The 15,489-nt window shown below is 44.8% G+C and overlaps 1 long non-coding RNA gene across 5 annotated transcripts; it reads right to left on the bottom strand.

Moving 5' to 3' along the window:
* Positions 1 to 488: 488 nt before the first annotated feature.
* On the bottom strand, positions 489 to 14,512 carry LOC119869311. Of its 5 annotated transcripts, none has more exons than XR_005370040.1 (4): positions 13,971 to 14,512; positions 9,084 to 9,236; positions 4,325 to 4,438; positions 489 to 2,149 (listed from the first exon to the last, which is right to left on the bottom strand). It is a non-coding gene; the product is annotated as an uncharacterized LOC119869311 (long non-coding RNA). The 5 variants fall into 5 exon arrangements; XR_005370036.1 differs by lacking the exon at positions 489 to 2,149 and adding an exon at positions 3,159 to 3,289; XR_005370037.1 differs by lacking the exons at positions 489 to 2,149; positions 13,971 to 14,512 and adding exons at positions 3,159 to 3,289; positions 10,454 to 10,952.
* Between the last annotated feature and the right edge of the window lie 977 nt (positions 14,513 to 15,489).

Genomic DNA, 15,489 nt, shown 5'->3' with positions numbered 1-15,489 from the left:
TTTTATAATATATAAAAAATATATAAAAATATATTTATTTATAATATCTAATATATCTAATATATATCTAATCATATATCTAATATAGATAAACATTTATTTATCAATAAATAAGAAAAAAGCCCTGTGCAAGAGGTGGTGATATTGGTAAATCTTAAGGACGTTGTTAGGTGAATAAGCCCGTCACAGGACGACACCTACCGCGTGACATGAGGGGCCGCAACAGTCGGGGTCATGGGCTCGGAGGGGACGGGTGACCCGGGACTGAGCCACGAACCAACCTGCGTGAAGCCCTGGCCACGGGAGGCGAATTAGTCCCGACGCCCTGCCGGGCAGCACCCTGCGTAAGGCCAGCGATTCCACTGTAAGGGGCAGAGGGCAGGTTCGTGCTCAGTGCTCTTGCCAAAACAAAAATCTAAAAAAAGAATTAAAAAACCCAGCAAATTATAAACTTTAATTACATGCAGTTTACTGTATGTCAGTCATACTTCAATAAAGGTTGTTTTGTTTTATTTTGTTTTTTTTGTTTTTTTTCCAAAAAGATGAAACGCGGGCGCCTGGACGGCCCATGTCGGCTAAGCATCTGCCTTCAGCTCGGGTCACGATCTCAGGGTCCTGGGATCCAGCCCCAGGTCCAGGGGCTCCCAGATTAGTGGGGAGCCTCTCCCTCTGCCTGCGGCTCCCCCGCTTGTGCTCTCTACCAAATAAACCTAAAAAATAAATCTTTTAAAAAATGAAATGCAGGATTTCTGCATGGAGTCCTGCTGTGTTTCTGTGATGCACATACATATATACCTTTATCACCCTTTCTGAATTAAATATACACACAATTTAATTTTTTTTCAGTTTAAAAAAAATGACAAATTACTTTGGGCAACAGATACTGCCCTCCCATCACAGAGCCTGGAGTGAGTGGGGCTCGGGGCCCAGGTGAGGGCACAATGGTGGGCAACACAAAATGACGAAATGCTGTATAATCGTGCCTCTGGGAGGTCCCCAGGTAGGCCGACTCCTAGAGACAGAAAGTGGGATGCGGCGCCCAGGCGGAGGGTTGAGAGGAGAAAGCGGGGTCAGCGTCGGTGAGCACGGGGTCCCAGGGTGGCAGGAGCCGACGCCTCTCATGTCAACGGGCCGCTTTGAAGGCGTCCTGCGCCAGGGACTGTGTGCAGGTGCATCTGCAGGTGGACCCTGAGTGGCCTCCCCGGACCGTGCGGCACTCGGGGACATGAGCTGGGCCCAGGGGTCCTGTGGGGCCCATGGAGGGCGCTCAGGGCAAGGGCGGCCCAGGGGCAGGGGTGCAAGTGCACGAGGTGGGCCGCAGCGAACTGGAGGACCAGGGGGCGCCCTGCAGCCGGGCCAGCCAGCGGCTCCCCGTGAATCAGCGGGGACCCAACCAGTGGCATTTTCTAGGTTGCATCAGGTCCCGCGGAGCCTTTATTTAGGATGGGTGAGCAGGGAGGGAAGCCCCCATCGTTCCCCCCCTGCTTGGCTTACCGTCTTCCCTCCCCTCCCTGGTCCTCGTGGCGCCCACACAACCGCGGTCGGAGTGACTTGTTTCCCAGGCCGAGGCCCCAACACCCCCCCTTGACACTTCTTTTCCTCGAGTCTCCACCGCAGAAGGGCTGTCGGTGTATGTCCCCGAGCAGCGCATCTGCGGCCTGGGCGGCTGGCCTTACTGACCTCCCTCCCTGTGTGTCCCGCTTGGCCCGCCTGGAGGCCTCCCGGGACACCCAAGGCCCGTCCCCGGGACACCCGAGGCCCGTCCCCGGGACACCTGAGGCCTGTGCCCTAGCCACCGCCCCCAGGGACACCCTGGCCCCCATCGGGCACCTGCAGCAGCCGGGGCTGTCAAGGCCAGGACGGGCCCGCCCAGGACGGCTCATTCGGGCGCTTTTCTTTCTGTCCGAGCCCTCTGATGTGGGCACCGGCGAGGCCGCCGTCACAGGAGGGGCCGCTCAGCAGACACGACCCGATTCATTGCTACTCTCCCCCAGGGGGTCCCGGCACGGAGCCCGACACCCATCAGGGCCCCCCGAGCAGCCTCGACGGGCCGCTGACACTGCGTCTGGGTAAGTCACTGGAACCGCCTGGCCTCAGCTATCTCACGCTGGGTAAGACCATGAATGTGGTATTTTGGAAATTTTCAAACCTACAAAAAAAATGGAAGGAATAGTATAAGGATCCATCACATCTTTCCTCTGGGTTCACCCATTGGAAACATTTTGCCACATTTGCTTTATCTCACGCTCAGGGTGCGCGTATGTGTGCGTTCTCGCGTGTGTGTCATCATTTGAGAAAACGGCAAACATCATAATACTTAAAACCTAAATATAAAATATAAAATATTAATATAATATATAATTAAATATAATATAATAATAATTAAATATAATATAAAATATTAGTATATTTTACTATACTTCAATAGTAAGAATATTCTCCTGCATAAGCCCAAGATTAATATTGTATTTAAAGCATTTAAACTTGATAAAATACCATCTGATATCAGTCCATGTCGAAACCTTTCCCATTGACCCAATGGAGTCCTTAAAACTGCTTTTCTCTCTTTTTTTTTTCTTAAATTTTATTTTATTTATTTACCTATTTATTTGTTTATTTTTGCTTTTCTCTTTTTTAATATCCAGTGTCCAATCGAGGATGATGCATTGGATTTTGTTGCCATGTCTTTCCAGTCCTTCCCGTCATCTCCCTCACTCCCAGTTTTGGGTGGTCTTTTATTACATTAGCATTTTCTAAGAGTCCAGGTCAGGGGTTTTGTAAAATGTCCCATAACATGTATTTACTTGACCGCTTCCCAACGTGGGATTCAGGTTAAACACTTTTGGCAGGATTTTGGCAACATTATGTAAGTGACGCCCAGTCATCCCATCGCATCTCATTAGGAAACATAAAATGTCTCATTATTGGGGATGCTAACTTTGATTGCCTAATTAAGGAATCTGCCACAGGTTTTCATTGTAAAGGTACTTTAACCCCTTGAAATAAATAACAAACGGCCCTTCAAGATGATGTGAATATTCATAGGCACACCTAGAGCTTTATTTTTTAGAGCTGTTTTAGGTCCGCAGCAGCACGGAACAGAAGCTACTGATTTCCCACACCTCTTGCCCCCCGCCCCACACGCAGAGCCCCCTCACACTACCGATCCCCTCCACCAGATGGGCTCACTTGGAATTGGCGAAGCTACACCGATACATCCTCATCACGCAAAGTCCGTAGTTCACGGCAGAGTCCGCTCTGCGCACAGTCTGTGTGTCTTGGCAAATATCTGAGGACGTGTACCCACCATTATAGTATCATACGGAACAGCTTCCCTGACCCCAAAATTCCCTACTTATTCCTCCCTCCCCACTAACCCAGGCACCCACTGATCTCTTTACCATCTCCAAGTCTTGCCTTTTCCGGGATGTAGTATTTTGTAGCCATGCAGAGTATATGGCCTCTTTAGATATGGTTTATTTCACTTTGTAGTATGCATTTAGGATTCCTCCGTCATTTCACGGCTGGTAGCTCGTTTCACCTTAGTTCTGAATACTATTCTATTATCTGGATGTACCACAGTTTATTTATCCGCTCGCCCACGGAAGGGCATCTTGGTTTTCCCAAGTCTTGGCAGTTATGAACAAATAGTGTTCTGTACTGTAGATAGTGTTTTGTTTGGACATAAGTTTTCAGCTCCTTTGGATAAATACCAAGAAGTGCAACTGCTGGACCATATGGTGAATACCCTCCCCTGACAACTTCTCAGCTGTTGGTTTAAGGATCCAGTAATGAGTCTTGTCTGCACTGGTTATTATAATGTTGGTGGCAAAAATGATGATTTTTCTCATCATTCTTTCCACATGTATCAGTTGGCATTTTTGTTTTTGTTTTTGTAAAGAAAAGCTTTTACTGCACCCACCACGACCAACACCATGAAACTTGATGATTTTTTTAAAATTCATTGTGTTATGATCCACCCTATCATTTTTTGATGCTTGTATTTTCACAAATGTGGTCAGGGGGACCTGCTTAGAGCTAGGAAAATTTATGATTTTACTATATTATTACACCCTGTAATTCACTACAAAGAAGTAGTTATGCTATATTAAAATACTAGTTTTAAGCTCTGGTCCCTTTGCTTTGGGAAACTAGTAATAGTACCCAAGTGCCCCCCACCCCCAAGCACTCCACCTTCTTCTCTTTATCATTACAACAAAATAACCTATGCCCCTAGGCCCCAAATAGTTGGAAATCCAGCAGCATCCCCAACATTTTCAAAGGTCAGGGGCCGTGTCAGAGAGAAACAGTCTTCTACGATTACCTTCTCCACTCAAGGCAGCCCGATTCCGGATCTCCTTGGCTCAACCCAATGCCATCTCTTGCCTTATTTCTCCCAACCACGGATTCATCACCTTCTTCATTTTTCAATGCTTTGCTGAAAATATAGAGTTAGCACCATACCAGATAGGAAGTACCTTCGTATTCACATCAGATACCGTTGCTCTAGTATTCTCTGAGCTCCCTCCCTGGACCATCCGTTGTTTCCATTCTCCTACTCCATCTACCACAGCTCCTTTCCATATCGTCTCCACCACTAGTGGATGTGCAAAGGGAATGACCGCAGCCAACTCTTTATTCATGAACTAAGTCTAGAGTCACTCAACAAATAATTTTTAAGTTCCCCAGTGAATAACATCGTACTCCTCTTGACCTCAATCATCTTACCTGTGCAGATCCTTTCAACTACTTTCCTAGCTCCTCATCTTGGCATCCTCATCCTAGGTCCTTACATCTCTGCAGCCATGGCACCCCCGGTATCCTGTCTCTGGCTGGCTAGTCCCGGGTGGCCATCCCTCCTGGCTCACTGCAAGCTCAGGGTAAGACTCTTAGCAGCACCTTCTTCTAGCTCTCTGCCCCTTATGGCCACCCCTCCTATCTTCCTATCACTATTCACAGCTCTCTATGAAAAAGCTGGAAATCTGCTGCACGGGACCCACTTCCTTATGCACAGACTGTTGAACTTTCCTCTGTGTCCAACCCAACTCCTCTGACTCTTTGCAGAGGAGGAGGGGCTGTTGAGTCACAACTGCAATTATGAGTTAGAACATTCCAGCTCCCAGCTGGAGAGAAGGAGAGACATGGGGAATATTATCCCTCCCAGGAAATAAATACATAATGAATATATGGGATCGACTTACTACTTCAAAAGTCATACACACTTGTACACACACACACACTCTCTCTCTCTCTTCTAGTTATGTTCCTCCTGTCTATGGCATCTAGAGAAGGGAAGTTAAATAAAAATTGCCATTAAAAAGATAAGGAAGTCAATGATCTAACTTGCAGCAAACACAGTGTCAACTCCACTAAGGAGCACCGACTTGCCTGAGTCGTTATGAATTTTCTGCCTCATTTGGTACATATGACCTGGCATGATGCCATGGCAGTGAGAACTTTAGCCAAACAATTACAAGCAAAAGTAATGACCTTAGCCTTAGGCCTAGATTATATTGAATTGCACTGAAATATAAAAAGCACCATTAACTAAGCATCTGTGAGTCGGTTTCTTGTTAAGAGACTTTTGATAAGTAAATACGGTGAGGGGATTGAGGAGAGACTAATGAGTACCCTTTCTAGGCAGAATAATGCTCCCCCAAAGATCCCCATCCTAGTTCCCAGAATCTGTGAATATGCTACCTTACATAGCAAAAGGAACTTTTTTAAGGATCTTTTTTTTTTTTTTTTTTTTTTTTTTTTTTTTTTTGTTAAGGATCTTGAGAGGAGTAGATTATCCTGGAATAGCCAGGTGGGCCCAGTATGATCACAAGAGTCTTTAAAAGATGAATGAGGGAAGCAGAAGTTCAAAGTCAGAAAGAGACTCCTAACACAGGGAACCGAACAAGGGATAGTGGAAGGGGAGGTGGGTGGGGGGATGGGGTGACTGGGTGACGGGCACTGAGGGGATGAACACTGGGGGGCCCTTGATGGGATGAACACTGGGGGTTATAGTATATGTTGGCAAATAGAACTCCAATAAAAAATATATAAAAAAATAAAAATAATAAAAATCTAGAAAAAAAAAGGAGAGAGATTTGAAGATGCTATGCTGATGGACTTGAAAATGGAGAAACGAACCACAAGCCAAGGAATGTGGGTAGCTTCTAAGATAGAAAACAACAAGGAAAAAGATTCTTGACTCCTGCAGAGTCAGAAAAAAAAATGCAGCCAGGTGACTCACTGATTTTAGCTCAGTAAGAGCCATTTCATCTTCTGATCTCCAGACTTGCATTATCTTAAGCCACTAAATTTGTGATTATTTGTTACAACAGCAATAGGAAACTAATACACTCTTCTTCCCCAGTTGAATTTTGCACAAGTTCAAGAAAGGGGCAAAATACAGAGCAAGAGGGATCCCTGGGTGGCGCAGCGGTTTGGCGCCTGCCTTTGGCCCAGGGTGCGATCCTGGAGACCCGGGATCGAATCCCACGTCGGGCTCCCGGTGCATGGAGCCTGCTTCTCCCTCTGCCTGTCTCTCTTTCTCTCCCTCTCTCTGTGACTATCATAAATAAAAAAAAAAATTTAAAAAAAAAATTAAAAAAAAAATACAGAGCAAGATATCACCTTTATTGCTGATAAAGCTGAGAATAGGTACTGTGACTCAGATACACAAAGGTGAGGGCCTCCCAAACCAAACCCCAGAGGACACAGACTCCACCACCAGCCAACTGCCATCTGGGGCCTGTCCTGGTAAAATTTATGGCAGGAAGTGCAAAGGGAAGCAGAATATATGCTTTCAGTTGGCAACTACACTTGAAAGAGAAAAAGGAGAGAACGAGACAAAGCTGGGCATCCCTAGATTCTCATCCCAAATGCCCGGAAGTCAGGTGATTCATCACATTCTAGCAAATTGCTTATTCTCACTGTGCCTCAGTTTTCTCAATTGGTTTAAAAGGAGGGGGGAGGGATTGTGATACATTGATAACTTATTTCACAATTTTGACGTGAGACTTACACAAGATAATAATTGTAAAGTACTTGGCACAGAGTCTGGCATGTAGTATGTATTCAATAATTGACCATTGATTATTATTTATTTATTTATTTATTTTATAATAAATTTATTTTTTATTGGTGTTCAATTTGCCAACATACAGAATAACACCCAGTGCTCATCCCATCAAGTGCCCCCCTCAGTGCCTGTCACTCATTCACCCCCACCCCCCACCCTCCCCTTCCACCACCCCTAGTTCATTTCCCAGAGTTAGGAGTCTTCATGTTCTGTCTCCCTTTCTGACCATTGATTATTATTGTTGCTAAGTGCCATTTCTGCATATCTCCATAGGTGATACAAAGCTTTGTTTTTTTTTTTTTAACTTAAGGAATTAAAGAATCATTATAGAGAATTTGATGGCTTATATTAGATTGGTGATTCTCAACCAGGAACTGTCCTCCAGGGAGCATCTGGCAATAACTGAAGACACTTTTGGTTGTCACGGTTGAGGGTGGATAGAGGCCAGAGACGCTGCTAAATATCTTACAATGCACAGGATTGAATTATCTAGCAAAGAATTATGTAGCCCCAAGTGTTGGTAGTGCCTGAGTTTTAGAAACGCTACTAGAAAATCCTGGAACTGAGTTGCATGAGAAAAATAACTCTTTAATTTATATTCTATTTATTAGGCAGCTGTCTGTAATATATAAGTCAAATACTGGAATGACATCATGTAGCCTTGTGATACAATGAGAGGAACATAGAAGAGGCACATAAAAATTGGAAACTTTTCTTAGGCTTTCATTCATTTATTTATTCATTCATTCATTTAAGAATAAGGAAACTCTTTTGGATATTTCTCCTAAAACAAGACTTCAGCCCCATTGCCCTATTCCCACCCCTAATAATAATACTTTTAGTTTCCCCACTGTGCTGTTTTCTCATCCACAGGTGGCTACAGAAATACCTGTAGGGTGGAGGTTTCCATCCTATGGACTACGGAGAACTTCAAGTGAATATGTGCAATAAGCCTCGTCTAAAAACTGAAGACATGGGGATCCCTGGGTGGCTCAGTGGTTTGGCGCCTGCTTTTGGCCCAGGGTGTGGTCCTGGAGTCCCAGGATCGAGTCCCACGTCAGGCTCCCTGCATGGAGCCTGCTTCTCCCTCTGCCTGGGTCTCTGCCTCTCTCTATCTCTCTCTCTCATAAATCAATCAATCAATCAATCAATCTTTAAAAAAATAAAAACTGAAGACATAATTTGTCTTTTACTTTTGTAAACTATTTTCTAATGAATGTAAGTGCTGCTGTGATAGGTAACATGAAATTCTAAATAAAAACATCACCATATTATATTAATAGTTACTTCTTGTCGTTGGGATGTTCTCAATCAATAGAGATACAGAATATACCTATAATCTCTGGTACAGGCATATTCTTGAAGTTTTTGGATGTGATGCTGGTCAAAATTAGGTCTTTTTCAATATATCATATGTACTGAGACCGTGATCTTTCTTAGGCTCCATTATGGCCTTCCACTATGCCCCACCATGATCACCAGAACGCCAAATGATTTGAATGCTTGTAGAGGTAAAATATTTGGGTAACTTCCTTTTAAAGTGGCCCAATTAGCATTGAGAGGAAACGCCCATTTCCCCTACATCTATTTCTGAACCCTCTCCTCACCCCAGCCCCAACTGATTCGTCTGTGTGTCTTAGCACAGTGTCCTATCTGGGTCCCAGTGGTCAATTTTCTTTCTCATTTGGCCCAATGGCATGGCAGTGAGAACCCTTAGCCAAACAATTCCAAGCAAAAGGAATGACCAGGAATCAGGGAATGATTAGCCAGGAATGATCACCCTCCTTCTTAAGCATGTGATTGTCTGAACTGAGAAACGTAGACACTTGTTCACCTGAAGGACAGGGAGGAGGAGGTGGCTACGTGAGAGTACACAGTAGAATGTGGCTTAAACAATAGAGCTTATTAATCCAACTGACAAGAAGTCTAGACGGAGAGCAATTCAAGTATTGGTGTAGTAGCTACACGACGTTACCAAGGACACATGTTTTTTTCTGTCTTTTCTACTAACCTTAGCTGTCGAAGTTGTTCCCTTGTGGTGGGGGAAGACTGCAAATGAAGAAGGCAGTTCTTCTTGTCCATCTCTTTTTCCCAGGTGGATAGTCTTTCCCAGAGGTTCCCCCAGGGACCACTGACAGGGGGAGTTCACACGGCTAAGCTCGAGCTGCAAGGAGGAAGAGGAAACAAGTGCTGAACTGTCCGACCTAGAAGCACTTTGAGCAAAGGGTTAGGAATGTATCCCAATGAAAGACAAGAACTGGTAAGAAGGGTGGTACGTGCTTCCCACCGAGGCCAAGGAACCAGGTACGACCTCCTGAGATGGGGCCCTAGTTCAAGCTGAAAGAGCACACGTCTAGACGTTGGGGTCACAGCTAAGCTACTCTTGCTCTAACATCCACAGCAGCCCCAGTTTCTCTCCTTAACCTATTGTTCCCAAAGATCTCTATGGGATGAGTTTTCTTTATTGTCAAGGCAATTTAAACTCATTGTAGAAAAATGGAAAGTGCTAAAAAAAAATCAAGATAATTATGTTCTGAGATAATTACCACTAATGTTAATAGTTTGGCATATATTCCTTTAAACATTCTTGAATTAGCACACGTAGGCACAGTTTTAAAGGTATTTCTTACAGCATCTTCTTCCGCTGAGGTTCATAGAATACAAGACGGATTACGTGCTTAACTTCAAAAGCAGAACTATTAAAAAAAAAAAAAGCTGAACTATTGTAGAAGACAAATTGAACTATTTACAAAGTAGCCAATGCCAGCTGATAGGCAAAGAAAATAGGAAAAATAAATAGCTTGGGATAGTGTCAATTTAAAGTTAATACATCAAGTTTCATATCAGCAAATGTGATGTTACACAGTATTTGGCTCAAGTGTAATGTTTGGTGAAATTAATTTCCGGCGCAGCATTTGAAACAAGGACACCATTAGCTTTCCCTGCATTCCCAGATTTGCTTGGACTATTACGGGCATAAATCATTCCTTCCATACTCCGTCGTGAATAATGCTGTAGCATTAAAAGGATTTAGTGTATTAAATGTTCCCGTTTGAAAAAATATCCACATAAACCGCACTTTCATCTTTTAGAGCTTTCTTTGAGCTTGTATCTTAGGTACTATATTCAAATTTCTTCTTAAAAAAAGTCATTTCCCAAGTAGAAAATATAATAATTCTAAATTAATTAGCATCACAGAAACATTTTCCTTGCACTATGGGAAACACTTGCCTGCATCTCCCATATCACAGCTCTTACCACAGCTCGATAGAGCGATTTTGACCGGGCAGCATGACTTTGCCCCTTTGATGCAGTTGTTTTGGTCAGGGGGATGTTTAGATGTTCAAATTCCAGCTCTGGCAGTTATTAGATAAAGCTTACCCTTTATGAAGTGTCCATTTTCTCCACTTGTGGAATGGAAATAGTGATATCTACCTTGGAGACTTGTGGGGAGGAGTAGATGAGGTATTGTTAAGTGCTTGTGTAATACTTGGGATGTGTTAGCTGCTCAGTAAGTAGTAGGGGTGACAAAACCAGCAGTTGGTATTGACAACGGTGACAACGAAGATGCAGTAAGAGCATATCAAAGGGGATCTAAAGTGATGCTTGCCCCTAACCTGAGGGCCTGGGGCAGGGATTCCTAAATAGAAGTATCCTCAATACGTTTAATGTGAACTAATGCGGCTTAAATCTGGAATTAATCCAAATTTTAGAAGAGAAAATTAAATTTACATAAACTGCAGCATCAAAAGACCTTAGGAGAACACAATCAGATACTAGGTCGCCGCACTCGCCAGCCAAATACAAAGCCACAGACCAGATGTACTTTTCACATCTGCCCCTTTCCTCAGCTCAATAAATGAATTGAGTGACCTTTATTGTGTTGGTGACTTGCTTTTTCCCAAGTACTTGCTAGGTGCTCCTGTTTTTGCCTAGCTATGACAAAAATTCTAGAAACTATTAATCAAGAGTCGGAGTATGCCCAATCATAAGAGAAATATCTAAGGCACAGAAGCAGGCATATGAAAGGGAAAAAGACGAACGGTGAGGGAGAGATTGTAGTTTGGTAAATGGTACAAACATGCATAGAACAAAGATTAAATAAAGAACAACCACTATTCCCAGAGGATTCTCATGAAAATTTCACCAGCAGCATCCGTGCAGTGCTGGGAGCATATGTGACTGCTTTCAAAGATGCTTCAGCAGCAAGAGGCAGTTTCTACCTGCCCAGGAGGAAAGGTGCTCTGTCGCATTCCCCTGGCGGGAAGACACCCGAGCAGAGCAGAGAGAGTTTGGTGTTGACCTGCCCTGGGAAACTTCGCGCGACCACGGCTCCCATCCCCACTCAACACTCCTCGCTTAAAAAGAACAGAGGAGAAAAAGTCATGTTGTTCTATGAATTAGACCCAAGGAAAATTAGGTATAGTTCTTGCTGAAAGAGTAAAAAGAAAATAATTCTCTTAAAAGGCAGGAATTTCTTTTTTTTTTTTTTAAGGCAGGAATTTCTTAATCTCAAATGATATTCAGAGTTTGAGAAAGAAGGTACGACTACAAATTAACTACCACTGCATGAAAGGAAACATGGAAGCGGCTAGTAATTCAGATATATTGATTGAGCCTGAAATTATTTTTCTGCGGAATCTCTCACTAAAATGGTCACGATGGCCATGGGTCATGTGCAGTGTGATTTCTCTGGCTTGTGAGACCCAGGGTGCCGTGATCATGCATACGCATGTGGGCACAAAGTCTTTAGGCAGCAGCTGATGGAAACACGGTTGTCAATAGTGTTTTTGAGACACACGATTCAATCTGGACGAGAAGCTCAATGTGCATCCGACACTGTTCTCTGTAAATGTAGGACTGGACGCGACCAGGGCACGGGTGAGAGTCTGATTTGGGCTCAGTGAGCCCGTGTAAGCATTTGTCCATTTGTCTCCTTCTGCAGTAGTGGAATGTGTTCCCTCCCTGCCTAACAGGTGGAGCAGGGTGTGGGGCCGAGAACCACACAATGAGCATGGTTCACACTGTCTGCCCTACAGACTCCTCCCTCAGAAAGTTCTAGCCCTCACTTCTCAGAGCACTGTGAGGTTTTGCTTGGTTTAAGGTTACTACGTTCTTTTTTTTTTTTTTTTTTAAATTTATTTTTTATTGGTGTTCAATTTACTAACATACAGAAGGGTTACTACGTTCTTGAAACAGGTTGTAAAAGGTTCAATTGCTCGAACACGGGAATATACAAGGAAGGGAACTCTTGTCTAAAACCATCAGGTTAGGTCCTATTGAATTTTAATTTAGTAGTTACATATTTCAGCCTGAGTATTTATATGGTGACTTAAAAATTAAGAGACTTAAAAATTTGACTTAAAAATTTGAGTGACTTAAAAATTTCTCAACTCGGGATGCCTGAGGGGCTCAGGGGTGGAGCGTCTGCCTCTAGCTCAGGTCGTGACCCCGGGGTCCCTGGATCAAGTCCCACCTTGGGCTCCCTGCAGGGAGCCTGGTTCTCCCTCTGTCTGTGTCTCTGCCTCTCTCCGTATCTCTCATGAATGAATAAATAAATTTTTTTAAAAATTCTCAAATCAAGGTTGAATAGGGGAGCTTTCTGATCACTACATCCGGTAAATGAATGAGCACACTTGCACACTTGTGCACACACACACACACACGCCAGAGTCACTCAGCATCAACCACAGACTGATCAGTTCTCTCCCATCAGAAAGAAAGAGAGAGACAATGGGATGGAGGGAGGCAGGGAGGGAAGAAGAGAGGTATGGAGGGAAAAAGTATGGAAGGAAGTGGTTCTTGCATGAAAACCTAAACTTCCAAAGTAGAAAGAACCCTTGAAAAATTAAGTAGCAATCGAATATAATGCTTTATCCAGTTTCTGATTGGATTCCAATGTCTCGAGGCTCTTATTTCACTATTTCATTTTTTGCAAATGCTTCGCATAAACCCTATTTCAAGGGCAGTGCAAGACAGTGGTTAAGACAGGTCCTTGTGGAATCCCGGCTGTGTCGCATACCCAGCGTGCCTTACAAAAGTTACCGGTGTAACCGCCACCGGTACGGCTGGCAATGGCATCTGCCCCTTCCAGACTGGGGGGTGAGGATAAAACAAGCTCTTACATGTTCAGCACCTAGCACAGCACCTCGTCCCGAGTAATAGTCAAGAAATGTCAAGTGTCTGCTAAACCCCACCTTTCAACCCCAGCTACATATTAGGACCTGGGTAGCCTTTGCAAATACTGATACCTAGGCCCTCTCCCATTCTGACGGGACCAGTCTCCTGGGTAGTCCTCGGCATCTAGATTTTTTTAATGCTCTCTCTCAGTTTTGTGCAATTAGAGTTAAAAGCCGCTGAAAACAGTTCATGGTCAAAGACCGTGCCTATTTTGTTCACCCCTGCATACCTAGGACCTAGCCCAGTACTCAGTATAGGGAAGGCCCTCAATGTATGTGCTGAATGAAGGAATATAACAAAATCTATTTAACATATTCTAAGGTAAATTAACAATAAATATCAACATTTTGAGTGTTTACAAGCCAAGAAAAATCGAGCGTCTCAACAGAAAATTGAGAATCCCAAAGCTTCTGTATTTAACTTGCAAGCAAAGAAGCAAAGTGCCTTTGCAGTCGCTACTGTACTGTTTTGGGTAAAATGATAAAGTAAAGCAACTAAGAATAGCTTCCTGCAACAATTTCTAAAAACCTTACACTAGAGGAATATGCTCAACTTTATCTCCTTGCAGCATAACGAGTACAAAAGGTTCTGTCTGCACGCAAGAAGGAATTAAGAGCCTCAAAGCAACACCAAATAGGTCAGAAGCAATCACAATATAGTCATTACTGTGACTGAAAACTATCTCACCCGATTTATAGGAGCTGACCCACGCACTTACTCGGTCTTAGGGCAGAGGAACACCGCTGGGGAAGAATTCGGTGTCACCTTTAACTTGCTTCCCTACGAACCCATGAGACAAAGTTCTCACACGTGCCCGTGAACATTCAGTGCCTTTCCGAGGCTATTCACCTGGTGCTAATACCACCACACTGCCTTCTACACGTGCCCTACAACTTTCTCAGCTCAAGATTACACCTGATGAATATCTTTATGACACTACAGAATCTCAATGGCAGGAAAAAGGTGATTATTCCCTGGTTGCTCAGCTGCTCCCACTTGTCAGCTGCTCCCACGATAACGCTATGTAACTAAACACCCCCAAACTCAGCAGTTTACAAGAACAAGCATTGGTTCTCTTCCTCCTGTAGCTGTGAACCAGTTTGGCTGATCTAGACTGGACTCAGCTGAGCAGCCCTACTTCCTTCTCGGGGACAGCTGGCTCCAGGCTGTGAGCTGGGAAGCTCTCTGCACACGGGGCCGGGCTGAGCAAGTCCGAGCATTCCCGGGCTCCTGTGAGGGGTGCAGACTCCAGGAGAACAAAGGCCGCGGCCTCTTATTGCTGCTGGAGTATGTGCTGCTGGAGTATGTGCTTATTGCTGCTGGAGTATGTGCTCCTGGGGGTCTGATGTGGGGAGGGAGGGAGCAGGGGCGGGAGCAGGGGACGGAGGGAGCACAGTGACCTCACAGAGACCGTCCACGCCCTCTTAGCCTGGCCCGCTCCCGGCCTTCTGGATCCCCTCCTGGGCAGCGCAGGGCCACGACCGCACCTGCTGTGTGTCCTCCACCTTCCCACCTTCACCCTCCAACTGCTCCCAACGCTTCGGGGGTGCGCTGCCATCTTCAGGGACGTGTGTGCAGGAGGCACAGGGGCAGGAGCGCAAGTGAACCCCGGGCTTGTAGGGTGCCCTGTGGTGCCCCGATGGCCCCCTCGCTCGCAGCAGCTGGCTGGCAGGCCAAGCGCCCTGTGGACTTCCCTTCCAGAATCCCTTACCTGCCTCCCACTGCCCCTCACAAGCTTCTCTCTCTTTATGCAAAGGAGCTCATCCCTCCTCGGTGTGGGTGTGGGTGTCGGGGCCTGAACTGTCCTGGGGAGGGGGGACCAGCCCACGTGCAGGCGGCGGCCATGCTCTGGACCGCGGCCTGGAGGAGGCCAAGAGCCTCTCTGTTTCTAGGCTCAGTTCCTTGCCTCTCCTTCCTTTGCTCGCCGGCCCTTACTTTTCTTTTCTTCTTTTCTTTCTTTTCTTTTCTTTTCTTTTCTTTTCTTTTCTTTTCTTTTCTTTTCTTTCTTTTCTTTTTTTTTTACTTTTCTTGAACGACACCTGTCGTGTGAGTATCTTTCCCTCTCCTGAGAGCCAGAATCCTTTTTGAAAAAGTTCCTTTTCCCTACACACAAACGTGGTTTTCCATGGATTTATAGATGTGAGCATTCTAGGTTCCTATTTCTAGTGCAGTGTTTTAAATTTTTCGTGCCCTATTTTGCTCGGTGTTCTCTCTCCTTCACTGCTATCCGTGTCAGC

The sequence above is a fragment of the Canis lupus genome, chromosome 15 (genome assembly GCF_011100685.1).
Source record: "Canis lupus familiaris isolate Mischka breed German Shepherd chromosome 15, alternate assembly UU_Cfam_GSD_1.0, whole genome shotgun sequence".
Lineage (NCBI taxonomy): Eukaryota > Metazoa > Chordata > Mammalia > Carnivora > Canidae > Canis > Canis lupus.
This window is presented reverse-complemented; position numbering and strand designations above follow the sequence as displayed.